The sequence below is a fragment of the Conger conger genome, chromosome 13 (genome assembly GCF_963514075.1).
Source record: "Conger conger chromosome 13, fConCon1.1, whole genome shotgun sequence".
NCBI lineage: Eukaryota > Metazoa > Chordata > Actinopteri > Anguilliformes > Congridae > Conger > Conger conger.
In genome coordinates this window covers 12193076-12206668 of record NC_083772.1, presented here as the reverse complement: position 1 = coordinate 12206668, position 13593 = coordinate 12193076, and the positions used below count along the sequence as shown (strand labels likewise).

The following is a 13593-nucleotide window of genomic DNA, read 5'->3' as shown; positions in this document are numbered from 1 at the left end:
CAACACTACCTCAGGTATTCCTGAAATCAGCCACACACTGTCAATTGACTTGGGAAAACTCCAGGAACAGCAAGGCGAGGATGAATGTCTCGGTACAGTCATTGCATGGCTAGAGGACAATGCTCATAGACCACCTATAGGTCGCCTCAAATATTCCTCCCCTACACTGAGGAAACTCTGGCATGAGTGTCCCAAATTGACCATTCGACATGGTATCCTCTGCAGGACAGTAAAACAAAGCCCACACAAACCTGCAACCTTTCAAGTTGTTCTACCTGTAGCTCTCATTCCCACAGCTTTGACAGGTTTGCATGGAAATCAGTTCAGTGGTCATTTGAGCGCAGAGCGCACACTGCAAAGAGCCAGACGCATCTGTTATTGGCCATACATGACCCGCGATATTCACAAGTTTTGTGCAGAGTGCTTGCCATGTCAAACACGGGGTTCCCCAACTCCACATGAAAGAGCCCCATTACAGTCAATTCAAGCAGAGAGGCCATTTCAGAAGATTGCTGCAGACATCACGGAGCTACCTGTCACTACACAAGGCAACAGGTATGTTCTGGTAGTAATGGACTATTTTACGCGCTATGTTAACCTTTTTCCACTGAAAGACCAGCGTGCCACTACGGTTGCAAAGTGCATTTTTGAAGACTATATAAGACATCATGGCTTGCCAGAATCAATTCACACTGACCAAGGCCGCCAGTTTGAGTCAGATCTCATCAAGCATCTTTGCAGCTCACTTGAAATTGGCAAAACACGCACATCACCATACCATGCTCAGTCAGATGGTATGGTGGAAAGACTAAACAGGACATTGAAAGATCAACTTGCTAAGTACATATCAAAGTGGTGGCGAATGGGACCAGTACCTGCCACAGTTTGAGCTTGCTTACAACTCAAGTGTTCATTCAAGTACAGGATTTTCTCCTTTCTTCCTCGTTCATGGGAGAGAACCTAACTTGCCACTGGGTGTCATGTTGAACTGTAGTCCTGCTGTGACCTTGTCCACACCAGGTACACCAGCAGCTTATGCCCAGGACCTTGTCACGCGCTTGTCACTTGCTTTCAAGGATGCAGGCAAAAACTCTGCTGCAAACAAACAGCATCAAAAGACTCAGTACGACAAGAAGGTGGTATTTCACCCTCACCAGCCAGGAGACCTTGTTCTCCTGGATGACCCAGCACAAAGGATGAGCAAGCTTGCTCCCAGATGGAAGGGCCCGTTTGTGGTCCAGCAAAGGATGAGCAGAGATGGACAACCTGGCGTCACCTATGAGATCACAGATCCGAGGAATGCACGCTCACGGACATGGATTGTTCACCATAATAGACTAAAAACCTATAAAGGGACTTTGCCAGCTACCCCTGTCAACAGCCGGACACCCTCAGTGCCAGCTGATGCGGGTACATCAGTGACATCAGCCCCTTCTCTCACCGCTTTGTCGGGGGCCCTGCCTTTTCACCCTCCTACTCCCCCGTATGTGCCTGCCAGAGCCGGGAGGGAGCCTCTACCTGCTCCTGTCAGTATTGCTCCTCAGTGCAGTGCTCCACCTTCTCCTCTTCCTCCCAATCTTTCCCCCCCTCCCCCCTCCTCAACTGATGGCCATTCCTCGTCTCTTCAGGAGCCCCTTCGTGTCACGTCACGTTGTGGACGCCTGATTAAGCAGCCACTCAAGTACGGAGACTTTGTTACTTGAGGTGTTTTGATTGGACTTTGACAGACCCTTACATGTTGTTTTTCTTGTTGAGGTGTTGCGATCTTGTGTTACATTGTTTATATGTACCTGACTGTTATTTGGGTTATACGTCAGATCAAGGACTTCCTTTCAACTACATTAGTTTGTGTTTTTAATTTTTTAATTTTTTTTTCTTACAGAAAGTGTTTTGTGTGTTGCTGAGTTGCTACATCCTGAGTTTATTCAGATTACTGGGTTGTGACTGTTGACTTCATGATGGGATTTGTTGGTGTTACACTGTTTTGAGAGGTTGATTGAAATGAGGACATTTCTTCTTGTAGCAAGGGAAGACTGTAACCTTAGTTAATAGACCCATTACATTTTCAAGTATATTAATTGCTCTTTGACTATTGTTTTATGCAGGTGTAACATTTCTGAGTTTTTTGGTTCCTACCTGCTGTTGTGTGCGGGGGACAGTTTAGTGGGGGAGACAGTGTGGAGTTGTCAGTTACTGTCGTGCCGTATTGGTTGTCGTTATTGGAATAAATAAACAGTGATAATATCCATTGTAACCCGTGCGTAACTCAGGCCAGAAGGACTGGAGAAAGCTACCCCTACAAAAATAAGGGTTACAGTACTCTGCCATCTGCTTCCCCGTCAGGCATGCTGATATTGGTGTGGGTACTGGGCTCTTTGAAAAGTGTGATATGATTTTTCCTGTTTCTAATGATAGGGCCTCCTTTCTTTCTAGTACAGACTTATTGTAAAGGGAAATTTGAATTTGAAATTTTACGCAAGGCTGCAAAAGCCCGAAACACAGTGCTTCTTCACCTAATTCAGCTGGGCCTGTGTCTGTCTTTCTTTGCAGTCAGTGCTTTAAATGTACTGGCGTCACACTTGGAGGCCCACACAAGGTCACATGTTAGGTATGTCAATTTCATGGTTTTTATCATTCTGCCCAGGTGTCTGAGTCCCCTGATATATGGGCTGAGGGATGAAATGTTTAGGCCTGTCTTTATTTATTATTTCACTTTTGGCCTGAAAAACAAAATTAAGCCAGAAGTTAACTAGAGAAAGATGTGCACTCCAATTCATTTTCCAGGTCTCACACTGATTCATAAGAAAGGACAACCATTAAACTTCTATCTCCAACAACATCCAATGTTTTCTTTGTTCATTGTTGCATCATCCTTATATTTACATATATGGGTAGATAGCATATTTGTGAGTCTTGATTGAACCTCATGAATACATTTGTCTTATAGTGGATACAGTCTAAAAAAGAAGTCTAATAAGTACCTGATGAAGTGCTCACTGAGTGTATATTCAGCAATATAGTAATCACTGGTCATTATCTTCTGTGGCTTGCTTTGTTGAATGCTTTGCCACTAAAATAAAATGTTTGTAAAGCAGGATTAACACATTTAATGTGTTAACACACTGTTTAATTTCCACCAACAGCACCCACAGCATTGCTAGAATTCTGTCATTCAGTTGCTAGTTACCATTTCCATAAATTGCTGCCATGGACCTGATTTAACAACAGTTTCAAAACAAGGCCCTTAGAGGAAACACTGTGTTTGGATGACCCTATAAATATGTGGTACTGAAAGCTCTTTTGCAGTGCTGCATTTCACTGGTTTTACATTTTCTTCCTCCAGACACCAGCGAGTCAGCGTGGCTAAAAACATCACAGCCCAGAATGGCAGCATGGGCACCAGCCCCAGATTGCGGCCAATGAATGAGAAGATCCTGTTAGTGCAGGTGTTAGTGGGGATCTTCTCTATGTGAACTGTGTCATGAGCTTCACATTTTTCAAGAAGGAGGCCTTTCGTAACAATGTTCGCTACATCCTCTTTGCACACATTCTGTGACAGCCTGCTCCTGATTTTGACAAACATCCTGCTTCCCCTGAGCCGTACCCACGTCCCAATACATTTTGGGCTGCGTCTGTGCTTCTATATGGTCATGAGCACCCTCAAGTTTTCTACGCCTCTGACCCTGATGGCCATGAGCTTGGAGCGCTATGTGGCTATCTGCTTACCCCTAAGGCACGCAGAAATCTCCACCCCGTCTAAAGCCATACGCTGCATCCCAGTCAACCACGCGCGTGCTCAGCTCTATACACCCCATCGTTATCAGTCCTATCTTCATCTACTCCGTCCCAATATGTTTTTACGCAACTGACAGGCTGTGCGATGTGGAGCTGTTCATCTTGCACAAGGGTTACCTCAGGTCAGCAATTTCTCAGCTGTACTTTCTGGTCATGTCCAGTGTCATTGTCTTCACGTATGTAAAAATAATGGCCGCCGCCAAACTTGCTTCGACGGACAATAAGAAATCTGCCACCAAGGGTCTCAGAACAGTCGCCCTTCATGCAATCCAGCTCTTTCTTTGTTTGGTTCAGATGTGGTGCCCATTCGTAGAGATGGTAGTAATGGAGATTGATTTGAAACTTTTCATTAATTTGAGATATTTTGACTATATTGCTTTCATTCTTGTCCCACGGTGTCTCAGTCCACTTGTGTATGGCTTAAGGAATTAAAAGTTTTTATTGCTATTGAAATATTATGCCCTTTGTGGGCAGTGCAAGAAAAAATCCTCCCCCACAAAGAAAAGGTCAGATACTACGTTCATAAGGTACATCATTTAAATTGAAAACCAAAAGTGAATTTTTTTCAATGAAGAAAATAAAAAAAGGTCAACAAGTGTTCAGTACATGCATAAATAACTGTCATGTATTTGACTTTACATTATGACATTTTTTTTAATGATATGGCTGATATGGGGAAACTGATGCTTTTTTTATAGCAATACCCCTCTCCTCCATTAGTTGCTTGCTTGCCTCAGAATGCCAAAACTCGAATGACTCCTGGTTGATCTGGTTGATTATCCCCGCAACTCTGGGCCTGTTTAATGTTTAATCTTACCAGGGAACAGGGTCAAGCCACAAACTACCTAGCGTAGCATATTTTGTGCACATCATGTCCCACACATGCACACTTATCAAAACTGTGGAGCCGTTGGAAAGTAGCACCTTGGAAATGTGACATTATGACACATAAATAAATAATGGGAAACAAATTTAAGGCAAAGAAAGGAATAACACAGAACCAGTGTACTGTAGGCAACAGACCTACTTTATTGCAATTGAATGAGAAGGTGCTGATATTGCAGCTGTTAGTGGGGATCTTCCCTGTATACATTACTTTATGGGGTGGTACTGATACTCAAACCTCAGCTGATCAGGAAGAAGCCCGAGAACCAGCTCTCAACTACATAAAATATAGGGAAGCAGCAAGGACTTATAATTAACAAATGCCTGTTCAATTATAATAATGAACAAATGCCTCATCAATAATAATGAACAAATGCCTCTAAAAATAAGTCTAATAAATACCGAATAAGATGTTCATATTCTCAGGTTTTCAATTTACTGTAGTTTTATTTAGTAATCTCAGGTTTTCAATGTATATTCTCATGTTTCATTCAATAGTCACAGGTTTCAATATACACTCAGTGAGCACTTTATTAGGTATTAATTAGACTTTTTAGACTTTTAGACTGTCTTAGGACACGTGCCAGATTGATTGACAGAAAGGTGACAGTAACGCAAATAACTATGCATTACAACAGTGGTATTCAGAAGAGCATCTCTGAACACACAAGGCGTCAAACCTCTGTCAGCCCCGTGCTAACCTAACCACGGAATTTAGGTTGGGAGAAGGTATCTTCGTGCTTGTCCTTCTGATGTTGCTGAAAAGAAGTTAGTGAGTTTAAATAATGACCACTCTGTGCAGAGACTAGATCAGCCAATAAATAAACCAAGTTATGAACACAGTAGTACCACTCTGACTTCTGCTTTATTCTGTTCCAGGCTGACCAAGAATCTCCCAAATAAATATACCTTCATTTGACTCCAATTTAAGAATTTTATTAATATATACAGTACTGTGCAAAAGTTTTTGGCAGGTGTGAAAAAATGCTGTAAAGTAAGAATGCTTTCAAAAATAGAAATGTTAATAGTTTATTTTTTATGAATGAACAAAACGCAAAGTGAGTGAACAGAAGAAAAATCTAAATCAAATCAATATTTGGTGTGACCACCCTTTGCCTTCAAACCAAGAAACGGGCAATGTTGAGAACTGTAGATGCAGTGGTCGGCCAAGGAAACTTTGTTGTTTGGAACAACCTACCTGCCTAGTTTCATTTAGATTTTTCTTCTGTTCATTCACTTCTCCTGTTAATGCATTTTTTTAATTGATAAAAATAAACTATTAACATTTCTATTTTTGAAAACATTCTTATTTTACAGCATTTTTTCATACCTGCCTAAAACTTTTGCACAGTACTGCAACACTTTTGTAGATTATTGATAGTTTACACTTGATCACTAAACAAATCCTGTTACTGAATCCTGCCTTGCTCTCTGAACTATCCACTGGTCCCACCACATGTCATGTCGGCCATTATGTGCATGACTCATGAGCTGGCTAGATGTCTACGGTCATTTCAGAGGTCGTGAAGGATGCTACTTATTTTAGATATGGACATTAACGCCTCAAAAAGACAAAAACCCAAAAAGACCAAAATGAGCTATCCCCTTTCTCAACATTAATGAACTGTTAAACGGAGGAGATTGATTTAATGACAAAGGTCTACGTGTACAATACACCATGATACAATAAGCTTACATATTCATCCTCCCTGGACCAACTTGAAGTGGGTGTCCAAGCATTTCCTGTAGTTATAACAGTGCTCAAGTTGAAAAAGACTTAGGGGCAATAGTTGACCAAAGCCTTTCAGGTTGTAGTCAATGTGCGGTAGCTAGGATATATAGCCAGGCGTATTGAGTATAAGTCCAAGGAAGTTATACTCACATTACACAATACTCTTGTTAGACCTGTAGGGGTCCTCGCACGGGACTCCAAATTATGTAGGGTCCACGCACGGGCCGCCAAATAACGCAGGGATTTTACTCTCTACGAAACCGGGGCGCCAGTTAAACGTTGTGTAGCAGTATAACTGCAAAAAGTAATCAGTCTCATAAAATTACTATTATCAGAAATATCTAACCACAAATTTAGTATTTTAATTAATAATAATTAAAATAACCGATATTAATGATTAAACATACCGATAACCTGAAGGTTGGAAGTTCTTCGAAAGACTGCTTTAACTTGGCTCTCATGTCTATGCGATTCCAAAACGGACACCGGGGTTTAATAAAATATATTTATTAAACAAACATACAAACACATAACAGATAAACTAACGGGAAGTTAGTAAGGAAATTTAGTAGGTTAAGTTAGGGCGTGTATGTGTGTGTGTGGGCGCGCGCGAGCGCGCGTGTCGCTTGAACAAAGGAAAGGTGGGAGTAGCTAGCTTGAGTAAGCTAGAGTTCTGGATATGGTAATGAATTAGAGTTAGCTGTGGGATGGGACTACTTGAGTAGTTTTACTCTATATATGCGCAAAAGACGGCGAATCAATTCACGTACATATATATGTAGCTAACCAAACACATTACAATAGTAGGATGGTAAATATTGAAACACAGATTCACAAAAACAGTTAAGACTAAACTAAACACTGGCTATGCCTGAATGTTTGTTCTCTTACTGAGTCCATATGCATTGGATCCAAAAGGCGTGCTGTCCTTATAGGAGCCGCGATGGTGCTGTGAATGCATGTCCTGGAGAAATGCACAGGCTGGGGCGTCTTAGCCGTGCGCTGTCGTCTGGTCCACTCGGTTGCTGGAAGGATGTTTGCTTGTCCTTTTTCAGGGTGGAAAAGTTCGTTGCTGTTGTTCTTTGGTGAGCTTGGCAGGGGTAAACTGATGTAGCGTTCCGCGTACACCAGTTTCCACTCGCTATAGGCCACGAAGTTACCGCGAGGTAACTGGGTGTGTCCGTAGGCCTGGTAGTGCGCTGTGCAGCATTCAGCCTCTGTCCGAGTCTCGGAGCAGATGAGCTGAAGCGAATGGCCAAAAAGAGTGCGTCGAAGAGAAGAAGCAGAAGAGGCAGAAGAAGCAGAAGAGAGATCCCAAGAACGTGTCTTGCTCTTATACGGGACCGTTTATTGCTCCCGCCATTACGGGATTGGCTGAACCAAGTTAGACGTCATTCGTGGTGGACGTCGTGGAATTTTCCTGTGGGAATGTGGAAGTTGTAGTCCCTACAGACCACACTTGGAGTACTGTGTGCAGTTCTGAGGACCACACTATAAGAAAGATATTGAAGCACCGGAAAAGGTTCAGGGAAGGGCAACCAGATTGATTCCATGTATAAAAGATAAGAGTTACGAGGATAGACTTAAGATGCTTACTCTCTTCAAGCTTAGTAAAAGGAGACTTTGATTGAGGGGTGATTTGATTGGGGCTTTTAAATTCATTAAAGGGATTAACAAAGTGAATTATAGGCGATTATTCAGGGTGAGTTAGGTTAGCAGAACGAGAAGGTCAAATGGAAATTGGCAAAGGAGAAATTCTTTACAGATATTACAAAGTATATTTTCACACAGTGAGTCGTCAGTGTGTATAATAGCTTACCATTACTTGTAGTGGAGGCAGAAACACTGGGGGTTTTCAAGACCAGGCTTGATACGGTGTTAGATATTATTTCACTTTTAGGCAAACTAGGCAGTAGGTACACTTAAGGGTGGGAAAAGGCAGGCGTTGCTGGGCTGAATGGCCTGTTCTGTTATGTTATGCTATCATGTAGGCCAGGGCTCTACCCTGTTCCTGCACCCTTGGGCAACCCTGCGGAAGGCCCTCAGGGGTTTCAGCAGGTGGTATGCAATCCTGCTCCCAACACCCCCACCCCCACCCCCATTTGCGATTGTATACTCCCAGCCACTGGTCTTCAATAATATTCTCCTCCCCTGTTATGTGATCCATTCAGTGTAGGCTTCCAACATATACACATGGTTGTCCGGGAAAACTGAACCCAATTCACTGAATAATAACATTAATAGTTTTTCAGAAGACTGTGATCCAATATTTTCAAATCGCCACAGCATTATTTTTCTAGATTGTGATCTATCTGTTTTTGGGGACATAAAACGAAGAAACCAATTTTGGGAGATCATAATTTTGATCAATTGAATGTAGTTGAGAAATAATTTTCATTTTCTTTTATCAAATGTAAACTATAAACTATAAATTCTATTTGGTAAAGAAAACTCTCTGAAAGCAATAATCTGGTGGTTCTGTGAGACAGAATGTGATCTGTATAAAACTAGTTAGGACTTTTTAAAAATAAATACAGTATATGTCATATTTACCTATTTAATTTGGTGCCACTTGTCGACACAACTGTTTGTTGTCTGCACAGTTCCTCATTTGGCACTAATGATGTTTTCATGAGGTTCAATCAAGACTCAGAAATATGCTATCCACCCATATATGTAAATATAAGGATGATCATGAACAAAGAAAACATTGGATGTTGTTGGAGATAAAAGTTTAATGGTTGTCCTTTCTTATGAATCAGTTTGAGACCTGGCTCAGGCAGTAAGAGCAGTCGTCTGGCAGTCGGAGGGTTGCCGGTTTGATCCCCCGTCCGGGCGGTGTCGAAGTGTCCCTGAGTGTGAGTGTGAGTGTGTGGATGAATGGGTGAATGGAGAAGCATCAATTGTACAGTGCTTTGGATAAAGGCTCTATGTAAATGCCTGCCATTTACCATTTACCTGGAAAATGAATTGGAGTGCACACTTTCTCTAGTTAACTTCTGGCTTAATTTTGTTTTTCAGGCCAAAAGTGAAATAATAAATAAAGACAGGCCTAAACATTTCATCCCTCAGCCCATATATCAGGGGACTCAGACACCTGGGCAGAATGATAAAAACCATGAAATTGACATATCTAACATGTGACCTTGTGCGAGCCTCCAAGTGTGACGCCAGTGCATTTAAGGAACTGACTGCAAAGGAAGACAGGCACAGGCACAGCTGAATTAGGTGAAGCAGCACAGTGTTTCTGGCCTTTGCAGTCTTGCTTTTGTCAGAAGATGCAGATTTAGCCTCAACCATTATTGCAGCATATGTGTAGATGATAATGAGCCCGACTAAAACAAAATAAACAACTGTGAACACTTTATTCATATCAGAGTAAAATTTAAAATTCAACAAATCAAGTCTGTACTTCAAAGAAATGAGGCCCTATTGTTAGAAACATGAAAAATCGTATCACAGCATTCAAAGAGCCCAGCACCCACACCACACCAATGGCTACACCAGTCCACTTACTGGTGGCAATCTCAGCATGCCTGAGGGGGAAGCAGATGGCAGAGTACCTCTCCAGAGCCATTACAGCCAAGTTGAGTGGAGCAATACGGGTGGTTGCACTCGTCAGTAACACAAAGACACCACATAATCCATTGCTCATGTATACTTTGATATCATGAATTAAGTATGAAAGCATGCTACACAGAAGCTGAAAGGAGTCAGCAAAGAACATGTGGCCAAAAAGGATGTAGCGGGAAACTCCTTGGAAGGCTGCCTTTCTTTTCAGGGTGAAAAGCATGACAGAGTTGAGGTAGATGAAGAAGACGACTGGGATCAGTGACAGACTGAACTTTAGCCAGTTTGAATATGTATATCCATCTGCATTGGAAATGGTGGAGACATTTTCCATATCCTATAGGCGGAACAGAAATGACAAAAAGCTTAATATAATAAGCAACACCTCATGGCCATTTTCTACTAACAGTCAAAAACAAACTTCTTATGACTTGCAGAGGGTTTAACTGGTACATAAATTACATTGTGGTGTCCCTTTTCACAATAAGAAACAAATATTTACTCACTCTATGACAAGTCTTTACCTTGCTGTTGTCTTGTGTCTTGTAATGTATTGTTCTCCAATCTCTGAGTGAACTGAAATGTCACCAAAGTCAATTAAAGTGGTTTGATTGATATTTTCATTTATTTTAACAATTTCATTTACATTTCTTTGTGTCCAGGATAAGATAATTTAATTTAATATTTTAAGTTGCCACCTCACTCTGTATGTACTTTTGGATTTTGGGAGGTGTCCAATTGTTTTGTATTTTAGGCAGGAGACTAAGATGTTGTCCACAGTTTCTACCTCTCCTAACGCATAGAAGCTGCACAGCCTTCTTTCTTTAGCTAGATGCTGAATCCGTATGTCGGTCAGGTCAGTCTTTGTTGGGATCCTACACTGGTGAATGTGCTTGTGTCTTAAGTCCTGCTTAATGCTAGGAAGCGCTCTGATTTCCGTTATGTTCATACCACTCTGTTTTGATATCAAAGTGTGTGAATTTTAGGGTCACTCTCTAAGTAGGCTGTTACTAACTAAATTTCATCCCCCTTACACTTATAAAACAGTATTCTAAAAGTAATCCAAAGTATTAAATTATGTTTCTGACCTAATCTAACGGAATACGTTACAGGCTACATTTTGGAGCATGTGTTCAGTAATCTGGAGTGGAATACATATACAAAGTAACCCTCCGAACCCTGCTGAAAAAATCATAAAGCATCTTGTGCGCACAAGTTAGTTTTCTTGAGCAAGAGAAACAGTGGAAATGCAAAAGAAAATTATTCAAGGAAACGTCTAAATAGAAAACAAATTGCAGTGGGAAAATTAGTTGGATTCATGTTCATTCACGTTGATATTGCCAAAAGCTTTTTGCGGTGAAACAAATCTTTCTGTTTTTCTAGGATGCTTTTTTAGTTTTTTTATTTATTCACATTTATTCCAAATCAATTTCAATCAATCGATCAATCAATTTCTTTGGAAACTAAAAACCATGACCATATACAGATGTTTTCATGAGGTTAAAGAAAAACATTGGGGAAACATAGGGTTGTAAGTAAAGAAATCTGTTTGAGACCTGAAAAAGGAATTGGAGTGCACCTCTTTCTCTAATTCTCTGGCTTGATTTTACTTTTCAGGCCAAAAGTGAAATAATAAATGAAGACAGGCCTGAACATTTCATCCCTCAGCCCATATATTAGGGGACTCAGACACCTGGGCAGAATGATAAAAACCATGAAATTGACATATCTGACATTTGACCTTGTGCGAGCCTCCAAGCGTGATGCCAGTGTATTTAAAGCACTGACTGCCAAGGAAGACAGGCACAGGCCCAGCTGAATTAGGTGAAGCAGCACAGTGTTTCGGGCCTTTGTGGCCTTGTTTTTGTCTGAGGATGCAGATTTAGCCTCAACCAATATGGCAATATATGTGTAGATGATAATGAACCCGACTAAAACAAAATAAACAACTGTGAACACTTTATTGATGTTGGAGAACAATTTTAGATTGAACAATTGTCTATGTCCACAATAAGCCTGCACTGCAAAGAAAGGAGGCCCTATGGTAAGAAATAGGAAAAATCGTATCACAGCATTCAAAGAGCCCAGCACCCACACCACACCAATGGCTACACCAGTCCACTTACTGGTGGCAATCTCAGCATGCCTGAGGGGGAAGCAGATGGCAGAGTACCTCTCCAGAGCCATTACAGCCAGGTTAAGTGGGGAAATGTGAGTGATTATACTTGTCAGAGACAGAAGAACACCACATAATCCATTGCTCATGTACACCTTTGCCACGGCGATAAAGTATGAAAGCATGCTACATAGAAACTGAAGGGAGTCAGCCAAGAGCATGTGGCCAAAGAGGATGTAACGAGGCACTCCTTGGAATGCTGCCTTTCTTTTCAGGGTGAAAAGCATGACACAGTTGAGGTAGGTGAAGAAGACAACAGGGATCAGTGAAAAACTAAACTTTAGCCGGTGAGAATCAGACAAATATTCCTGTGCATTGCTGGAAACGGTGGATGAATTTTCCATGTCCCCTGGGGATAATCAGAAATGACAAAAAGTCAGGTTTCAGTGAAGACAAAAACAGTGTAAATGTATGACAGTTATTATTCCAAGCAATAACAAGCCCTTCAGAACATTTATCAGTTTTGGTTCATCAACCATGTTCTGCTCTGTCCTGCAACAAAATATCTTATTCATGCATTTTTATATGCAGCTGCATGCAAAGTATGGCTTATTCGCAGTGTCTTTCTAATACTTGACTGGTAGGGACTAAATCAATAAAAAAAGATTTAGATAAACTCTATGACTAATAACTGAAGAAAATATCACAGCACACCACACAACTGGAAATACAGCAGTTATTGTTCCCTTTTGATGGCAGTCTTTCAGTAACCTGTGATCATTTTCTGCTGACAGTAAAAATAAACTTTATGTTGGCCTTACTATTTAGAATATATGATCCCATACACTCTTATTCAAAGATGGTCTGAAAGGTTTAAAACTCATACAAAGAACCCATTTTGCCTGACAAATAACCATTTCACTAAATCGGGTTCTTCTAAGCAATCACAGGGTGTATATCAGTGCACTCATAACCTGTAAATGTACTGTATGTTTGAATAAATTTCATGACTTATATGAATGAAGAGAGATTCATCTGCTTTTCAGACCAAATGTCAGAATGGAGAAGAAATACAATTTAAGTGACTTTGACCGTGGATTCATTGTCGGTGCCAGACACGGTGGTTTGAGTATCTCAGAAACTGATCTCCTGGGATTTTCATGCACAGTCTCTCGAGTTTGCAGAGAATGGTGCGAAAAAACAAAAACATCCAGTGAGCAGCAGTTCTGCGGCAAAAACGCATTGATAATGAGAATGAAACTCTGTCAGTGAAAGATAAACAATAAATTTGAACTTTTATATGAATTTATGATAGGCGAAACATTGTGCCTACATTATGAAATTGCTCTGGGTATGATTCAAAAAGATAGCTTAGTTATTGTTTTTATGTATTTATAGTTATTGTTATAGTTTGAACGTCTAATATTGGCCCCATTCAATACATTACATCTTTTCAAAACCAGGTAACCTTTTTTCATCTTCACACTATGATTTT

The 13593-nt window shown here is 40.8% G+C and overlaps 1 pseudogene; it reads left to right on the top strand.

Annotated features, from left to right (window-relative positions):
* Positions 1–3419: 3419 nt before the first annotated feature.
* Positions 3420–13593, top strand: part of LOC133107336 (odorant receptor 131-2-like) — a 29003-nt pseudogene continuing 18829 nt past the window's right edge.